This window comes from Chrysochloris asiatica, unplaced genomic scaffold (genome assembly GCF_000296735.1).
Source record: "Chrysochloris asiatica unplaced genomic scaffold, ChrAsi1.0 scaffold00309, whole genome shotgun sequence".
NCBI classification, from domain to species: Eukaryota; Metazoa; Chordata; class Mammalia; order Afrosoricida; family Chrysochloridae; genus Chrysochloris; species Chrysochloris asiatica.
Window position 1 is genome coordinate 899,750 of NW_006408827.1, and position 9,482 is coordinate 909,231.

Sequence of the window (9,482 nt, forward strand, 5' to 3'; positions counted from 1 at the left end):
GAGGTCCCTGGGACCATCAAGGGAGAAGAGTGGAGTGTGGGACCCTATCTAGAAATGCCAAGATGGAGGCAGAGATGATGACATGGAGAGATGGAATAACTGGGGACTCTGGACCCAGGGAATGATAAGGGCTGTGTGCTGACAGCTGAGGGGCAGGCTTGCAGAGTATGCCTTTGGTTGTTTAAATGGTTATATATTCCTAAGTGCTTTGGTGTACATCCAAAAATAATTTAAAAAACAAACAAACAAAAACAGAGGTAATGGAAGAAAATGCTGTTGAATGATGCTGCGTGGAGGGGGTTGTAATGATTGCAATGAAACAAAATATGATAGGATGAATGTAAAGCTGGTGTTTTCTCATGTAAACTATCACCCAATTCACAATAAAAGTTTAAAGAAAAAAAAATGGGGGTAGAATTTTAACTGTGAAATTCTGGAAATTCATATTATACAGAATGTGTCAGCAAAAGAAATCATTTTGACTGAAACGTTTTCAGCAAATCATGATGGTAGTGATGGTTCTATGACCAAAACTCATTGAAGCATGCAATTTAAAAATGTGTAATTTATTGTATGTCATTTGTACCTTAAAAAAAAAAAAATTATATATATAGTTGGTGCCGTCGACTTGGTCCGGACCCATAGTGACCCTGTATAGGGTTTCTGAGGAGCAGCTGGTGAGCTTGAACTGACACACTTGAAGTTCAAACGACTTTGCAGTTTGCAGTCTGGTGCATTAACCCACAATGCATTAACCCACAGCACCACACCAGAACTCCAATATATATAAAGCAATATATATGTAGCAATATCTCCCACTTGTTCTCTCCCATTTCTTCCATTTACTTTAGCATCTCTACTCTGGAGAGCAAGTTTCATAGTTTCTTCTGACATCCATTTTGACCTTTTCCTACTTTCTTGTCTTCTTAATGACTTTTTGCTCTCTTCACATATAATGTTCTTGATGTCATCCCACAACTCTTCTGGTCTTCGGTCTTTAGTGTTTAATGTAGCAAATCTTTTCTTCAGATGATCTCTAAATTCAGGTAGGATATATATATATATGGATATAATAGCCAAACTGCTCAAATTTATGAATAAACATATTTTAATTTGTTGTATGCCTTTGGTAAATTTTTAGTGACTGTTAATAGTAGTTTTTGATCATTTTATCCATTTATTGAATGTATTGTCTTTGGGGGAATGGACTTGCTATCTTAACTCAGCTTATTTCAGAACTTTGTTTTGTCCTGTATTTTTCTTTAATCATTCTCTAGAAGTAACAAGTCTACTTTTATTGTTAGCATTACAGATATTTTCATCAGCTTCACTGCTGTTTAAGTCTTATGCATATAATATTTTTTGACAAATCCTGAGAACATCCAAAATAATATTTATATTGCCTTTAGACACCCCAGTTGGCCAGCTATCTCAAGAGAACTATAAGAAAAAGCTATTTGAGTACTCACAATCATTCAAGGCATTTCTTACATTTCATTCTACAAAATGACTATCTAAATAACTTCTGGGGAATATAAAAACAACAAGACATCAATAAAAATCTGAAATACTGACTCATTGTAATACATGCTAGCCTAAATATCCAAGTTAGTGATTCTGTCAACACTTTAGTATCATGATTTTTAAGCACATTTGAAAAGAATAAGGAAGTTACACATATTGTTTCTTTAAATGATGAGAAAAACAGCAACTACTGTAACAACAACAACAAAAAAACTTCAGAAAATAAATGCAAATATTTTGTTGGTTTATTAATCCTTGGTAAATGTGAATTATCTTTATATTATGAGGTTGCTAGTTTGAAACTACATGCTCAAAATTGACAATTGAGAATAATTAAATAAGGGAATTATTTTTTTATAATATGAATACTGTCTGGGGCAAACACAGTAAAAAGTATAACTCATTGGTAGAACTTAAGGATAATGAAGGGGGCAGAAAAAAAACTGAAAAGGAAAAGCTTCATGTTGAGCCATCTATCAGCAATTTTAAGCTCTCATGGACATATTCAGGAAAATTGATATCCCTAAAATCACCTTCTTATTTCTGGCCCATATGAACTAATATGTCTCAACACAAAGCAAAGTAGAAAAATATCAAGAGTGGACATAGGGTGCTAAAAGAAACTAAGACATATTACTTAGAATTTCTTCTGAATTCCTGTAAGTTAGGTTTATTATTTTTACTTGCAGTATATTCCCTTTCATTATAAACTAAAATGCCAGTGCTTTGAGTTATTTTTATATTTTCCCTGCCTGAAACAATGCCTGAAATCAAGCACCTTTAAAAAATCTACATGTATATATGCTATACTATCTAAAAACAATGAACATATTCAGAGTTCACTTATAATATTGTGCCCATTTTCCCATATCTCTGCTGTTAGGTGATTAGGAACTTCGTCTTATCAAAATACAGGTAAGAATTATACAAAATGGTTAAGACAGAAAAATCCTTTTGTTTTAAAGCAAATTTTCTGGAATCTCAAGGATCCATAAATTAAAGGTATCACATTTTATAAATCATTATACATAAGCTACAATCATTTTTATCAAAGGAAAAATATTTCACTATTTTAATTATTATTTTATTTATATTTCACTAGATTACATCACTTGGGAGATACTCCAGGAAATGTATTTCCCTGATTTTCTACTAGTACAAGATCTTAATGCATTCTTCTTTGATTTATTTCCTTTAATATGCTATTGTTTCTAATGAATATTAATGCAGAATCTTAGCATTAAGATCACATGTTGCCCTTTGGTTTGTTTCTGAAACCTATGTATGAGAAGACATAAGAATCAAAGTTGTTAATACATTAACAAAATAGCACAATAGAAAGAAGAACACCTATGTAGGGCAAAAATAAGACCTATAATACTGCAAACAGCATAAGTTTTAACTGTTGTTATTGTAGAGTATGTTGCTATTGTAAGTGCTGTAGAGTCAGTTCTGACACACAGAATCCCTGTAGAGGGTTCTGAGGAGTGATTCTTGAGTTTGATCTGCTAACTTTGAGGTTCAAATTAACCTTACATCCCAGTGCTTATGCTAGAGTGCCACACTGAATTTTGTTGTTGTTAAATGCCATCAAGTTGGTTCTGACACATAGTGACCCTGTGTACAGTTTCACTGTGTACAGTGGCCGGCTGATGGTTTTAATCTCTGACGTTGTGAAAGCAAGGTGCTTATACTAGAGGACTCCAAAATTAGGAAAGGATAAAAATACAAGGACTCCAAAATTAGGAAAGGATAAAAATCCCAGGCAATTGTGGAACACTCTTAAATTCTTAGAGGTACAAATACCAAAGTTATATGAATGATAGCATTCTGATAACTTTCATTAAAATATAAAAATAATAGCTATCAGTAAATAAAAAAAAGAATTGAATAGTAAAATAGGTATATTCTAGCGTAAGAAATCTTCATAGAAGAGATTTTTATCCCATTCTTTTATTATTATTATTTTAAGTTTTTATTGTGAATTCTGTGATAGTTTACATGGGAGAACATCAGTTTTACACTCATTGTTTCATTGCAATGACTATAATATCCTCCATACATCATCATTCAGTATTTGCTTCAATTCCCTCTGTTGTTGTTTTTTTTCTTTAATGTACACAAAAACACATAGGAATATGTAATAATTTAAACAACCAAAGAGCACATTATACAAGCCTGTCTTCTGGCTACAAACAAACAGTCTTTCTCTTTTCATGAGTCTAGAGTCCTCAGCTGCTCTTTCTCTCCATGTCCTTTTCTCTTCCTCCATCTCTGGTGTCGCTGCTTCTCTAGATAGGGTCCCACATTCTGCTCATGCTCCTCTCCCTTGATGGTCCTAGGGTCCTTTCTTACTGATATGTAAGATTAACTACTCCTCCCGTTTTGTTACAAACATCTACCTTTACTGTTGTGACAGTCACAATCAGTCATGATAACAATTACTCACTATTGAATCATACTAATCTTATCCTCATCTCTTTTCATCAGACCCATCTAGATAAGATGAAAACTATTCAGTAGGGATTTACCTTCCCCTGCACACTCTGAAACTAAACTCCCTCTTGAAAACTTGTAAGCCAGTCACTTTGTGCTTTTATAGCCACCCCCCATCCATTTTAGGTAGCCAATGTCTAAGTTGCCTTCCCCTTATCAACCCTGTATGTAGTGGTGATAGGATTGATACATAATGTGAAGACTCCTTCCTTCTTAGTTGGTATTTTGAGCTACTACCTCCCTAAGTATAGGTTAAGTTTATCATATCTCCATCATTCTTGAAGGATGAGTAATGCATGGAAAATGAACTTCAAATTATGGGAAAACTCTGTAATAGTCATAAAGTTATGATACTGAAAGACCAGGAAATTTTAGGGACACCATTGGAGTCTTGGTGTGGCTCTGTGACATAAAACACTGGACTGCATGGTCGATTTGAACCACATTGTCCACAGTTCAAACTCAGGGTTGGAACTGACTCAAAGGTTTTTAACAACAATGTTAGAAAGTACTTCTAGTGTGGTGCAGTAGGATCAGCACAGGACTGTGAATCGCAAAGTCGGCAGTTCAAACCTACCAGCTGCTCCTCAGAAATCATATACAGGTTCATTTTGAGTTGGAACTGACTCCATGACACTTAACAACAACAAAATTAGAAGAATCCCTGGATGGTATAAAATGCTCACAGTAGGCTGCTAACTGAAAGTTGGTTGTTTGATTTCAACCAGAGGCACCTGTGAATAAAAGCTTTTCAATTTATTTTTGGTAAATCACCCACTGAAAACCCTGTGGTGCACAGTACTACTTTGACTCACATGGAGTAGCAATGAGGCAGAATTGACTCTTAAGCACCTTGACACCTGATTAAGGTTACAAGAGCACTGAACTCCTGAGAGTGTGGCAACTAAGCATCATCAGAGGAATAATAATCAATGATGTATAAAAAGTATGAATTCCAACTATTAATGTTTCTGTATTATGGTATGCACTACAGTAAATCTTATTCTAAATATAATATTAATAAATATATTAAAACACTTGTATTTGCTTCTATTTTTCAATTTGCCATTCAAAAGTATATAAATCAATCCTTCTATCACTTTGAAGATTTGATTACTTCCATGAAACAATTGATAATAATGCAGTAATAGTCAGATGACACAAAGAAGCTTGAATAAACACAAATATCAAGCAGCAATCATTTGTATACCACACTATTATCTGATTTGCAAAATATTCCTTACAAATAATTTGAAAGCATAAACCTTGTTGAATTCTAGCTACAATTTTGAAAAACAGTTAGATTTTATTAATGATTTTTCTAAAGAGATGGGAAATTTTAAAAACAAAATACTGTTTGTCATTCAAACCTTAACAAACCAGTTTATGAGATTTTAAAATCAACATGATTCATATTAAAAAGCTGAATCAATATTCTCATAAACATAAAAATATTGATTTGCCTAATTTAATTTACATGAAAATGAAAGTAACAAATTCATATGTAACTAATAAATATCAAATAAGTAAATTATGAAACATCAAATGCAAAGGAAGAGAGACATTATTATTCATTAATTTTATTCCATCATCAAGATATTTTAAATTCTGCTTTTTTGTTGTTTTGTAAAGAAGTATATTTTCAGAACATTTTTAATTAGCTAGTTGAACAATAATTTTAAAATTTTCAAAAAGAATCATTAAAAATGTTTCTAAATTTAGCAAAAAGAGTTAAATTGCTTTTGATTTTGTATGTATTGTTATCATGAGAACTCTGGTTAACACTAAATTTAGAACAGTCTTTATTCAAAACAAACGTATCTCAAATTTTTCAACGTTTCAAATCATAATAATAGTTATTTAATACAATTTGATACTAAATTTACCTTTTGCTGGTTTTAGATGCAATTACAACTCATGGAAACCCTATGCACAACGTAATGAAACATTACCCAGAACTGTTACATTCACAAGTTGTTATGTTCAAACCCATTTTTGTTGTCACTGTGTCAATACATTTCTTGGTGGTTTCCTCTTTCTCATGTATCCTCTCCTTTAACAAGCAAGATATTCTTCTTCAAGGACTGACCCCACCCCCCACCCAATAACATTTCCAAAGTATGTGAGACAAAGACTCACAATCCTCACTTCTAATACGTATTCTGGCTGTACTTTGTCCACGGCAGATTTGATGGAACTTTGAATGTTCTCCTCCAACATCATAATTCAATACATTGATTCTTCTACAGTCTTCTTTTTTCATCGTTCAACTTTCACATGCATATGAAACAATTGAAAATACTCTGGCTTGAGTTTGGCACACCTTGTCCTCAAACTGAATTCCTTGATTTTGAACACTTAAATGAGCTCCTTTGCAAGAAATTTGCCTAATGCAATGCATCATTCAATTTGTTTTCTTTTGTTAATTTTTTTGTTTTGTTTTCAATGGGAATCTGCAGTATGACCAACAAGGTGGAAACAGCAGTATTGCAAGGGTCACACATAAATAAATGAGAATATATATAAAAGAAATATGATATTTTAACATTTTTACATGTGCAATCCATTGACATTTGTTATCTCACAATGTTGTGTAACCATTATCATTAATCTTTCCCAAATTTTCCCAAGATTCTGGAATTTTAACAAAATTTTATATGTATGTATCTCATGAGTACTCATGATTCTCCTCCACCCTATAAATCAAATTGTTGTTGTTGTGGTTAAATACTGTTGTGTCAGTTGCAACTCATAGCATTCTGAGGAGTGACTGGTGGGTTTGAACCATAAACCTGTGGTTAGTAGTCCAGTGCTTATCCTACATGCCACATCAATATTCTCAAGGTTGTGCTTCCTTTTCATTTTTATTTCAGTATATTTGTATACAGCCTTAAGCATTCTGCATTAAATTTAATTGGCTTTGTTGTTCTTTTGATTTGTTTTGCTTCACAACAATTTCTATTATCTTATACTAAAATGCTTTCATTCATGCTGTTGAATGAAGTATTTATTTGTTTCTATTGCTGCTTCATATTTTATTATGCCAATGTACTAAAATGCTTTTATTTATTGTTCTATATGGAGAATTGTTTTCTGTTTTTTTTTTTCCCTAGCTTGTAACCTTTTCAAAATCAATAGTGTAAACCTGATGCATATATTTGGTACAAATGTACACAAATTTTTCTTGCCTATTTATTTAGTATTGAAATTTCTGAATATTAAATATGATAATTTCAACATCACAGAATAAGGTAAATTAGATTTTAAGGTAATTGTATAAATATACTCCTATAAAACTGTTCTCATGAGCCTAAACACTAAGCATTGATATAGACTTTTTCACAAATTTGTAAATCAATATTTTATAAAATGGTGTTTCCTTTTCATTTTGTCTAATATTCTGGTTTCTAGTAAAGTTGAAAACCTTTTACTATCATATTTCTTCATCCACAAAATATTATTTATGTAATTCCCCAAGTTTTATAACATTTTAAGACTTACAATCATTTATCCTCAATTTAACTTCCAAACCCTATTTTTACAGACATATCCTTTTCTAAGCTTATTGTTGCTAAGTGTCACTGAGTAATTTCTTACTCGTGGCAACTCTGTACAGGGTTTCCTAAGAGAAGCTGGTTCAATTTTATAGGTTAATATGATTATCTCTACAGGTGTCTTCCTTTCTTTATACTTAGAATTCGCAACCAAAACAAATTAGATACAATTCTTATTGGATTATTGTATTAAAAGTAACTAAACAAATACTTAACAAAATAAATATATAAATATTGGTGTGAAACTGCAATTTTTACATAAGAAAAAATGATGAACTATACTCATGGAGATAGTAGCTCTAAATGCCAGCAGAATGGGAAGGAGTCTTAAAATCCTGTATCAATGCTATCCCCGTTGTACACAGGGTAGATAGGGATGGGCAACTTAGACATTGGCTACCTATAAGAGGGGGCAATAAAGTCATGAGTGACTGGCTTACAAGGTTTCAAGAGGGAGTTTAATTTAAGAGTGTGTAGGGGAAGATAGAGTCCCCACTGAATAGTTTTCATGTTGTCTATATAAGTCTGGTAAAAAGATATGAAGCTAAGATTCATATGATTCAATAGTGAGTAATTGTTATCATGTCTAATTGTGACTGTCACAATTGTAAATATAGAAATTTTGAAACAAAAATCGGGGAGTAGTTAATTTTACAGTTCAGAAGCAGAGGACTCTAGGACCATCAATGGATAAGAGCATAAGCATAATGTGAGACCTTATCCAGAGAAGCAGCTACACCAGAGATGGAGGGAGAGATGGGGACAATAAAAACTTTTAAAAGAAAAAAAAAATGGACGAAGATAAGTTTTTAGACAACTGATATTCTCAATTATAGTGATCAAGAAGGTAGCATCATTTTCCCCTCTCTTTAATATTAAAAGCATGCCAATATGCAAAAACACATTCCATTTGATTAATCATGTTGATTAAATGAGGAGGATTGGGAAGTTGATATAAGTCAACAGAGCAGGGATAAAAAAATCAAGAAGGATAAAGACTTGAAATAAGTGAAAGGTATTTGTGTGAAGTAGGATTGCACATTCACACACAAACACAGGTACATGGACTTGTGCTCACACATATAAATAATCAAACTTGAGAAAATTCATGGGAAAAAAACAATTTTAAATTTCTGCTTTATATGTTTTTAAAACTATCATATATATGTTGTTGTTGTTGTTGTTGTTAAGTGCTGTCGAGTCAGCTCCTACCCATAGTGACCCTATAAAGGGTTTCCAAGGAGAAACTGGTGAGCTTGAACTGCTAACCTTGCAATTCAAATGGCTTTGCAGTCTGGTGCATTAACACACAGTGCCACACGAGGATTCCTATTTATTGCAATGAACAGACACTTCACCAGGAAGACATTTTGGCAGCCAACAAATAAATGAAGAAATGTTTATGATCATTAGTCATTTGTTGTTGTTAAGTGCTATTGAGTTGGTTCTGACCCATATTGTATAGGGTCTCCTGTATAGGGTCTTCAGGGAGCACCTGGTGAGTTTGAACCGCCAACCTGGCCAGTAGAGGTTGTCATTAGCAATTAGAAAGATGCATATCAAAACAATAATGAGATATCATCTCACAGCAGTATTAACATAAAGATGTAAATAAAAAAAAACAAAAAACAGAAAGCAACAAATACTGGCAAGAGTGTGGAGAAATTACCTTCCTACATTGCTAATGGGACTGTACAATGGTTCAACCATTCTAGAAAAGAGTATGACACTTCCTCAAAATGTTGGAGACAGAAATAAATACCTTATGATCCAGCAATTTCGTATATATCCACAAAATATATGAGCTAGAAGATGAGTAGATATGTGCACACCCATATTCATCACAGCCCTATTCAAAATAGCAAAAAGATGGATACAGCTTAAGGTACGAGATTACACAATTCAATT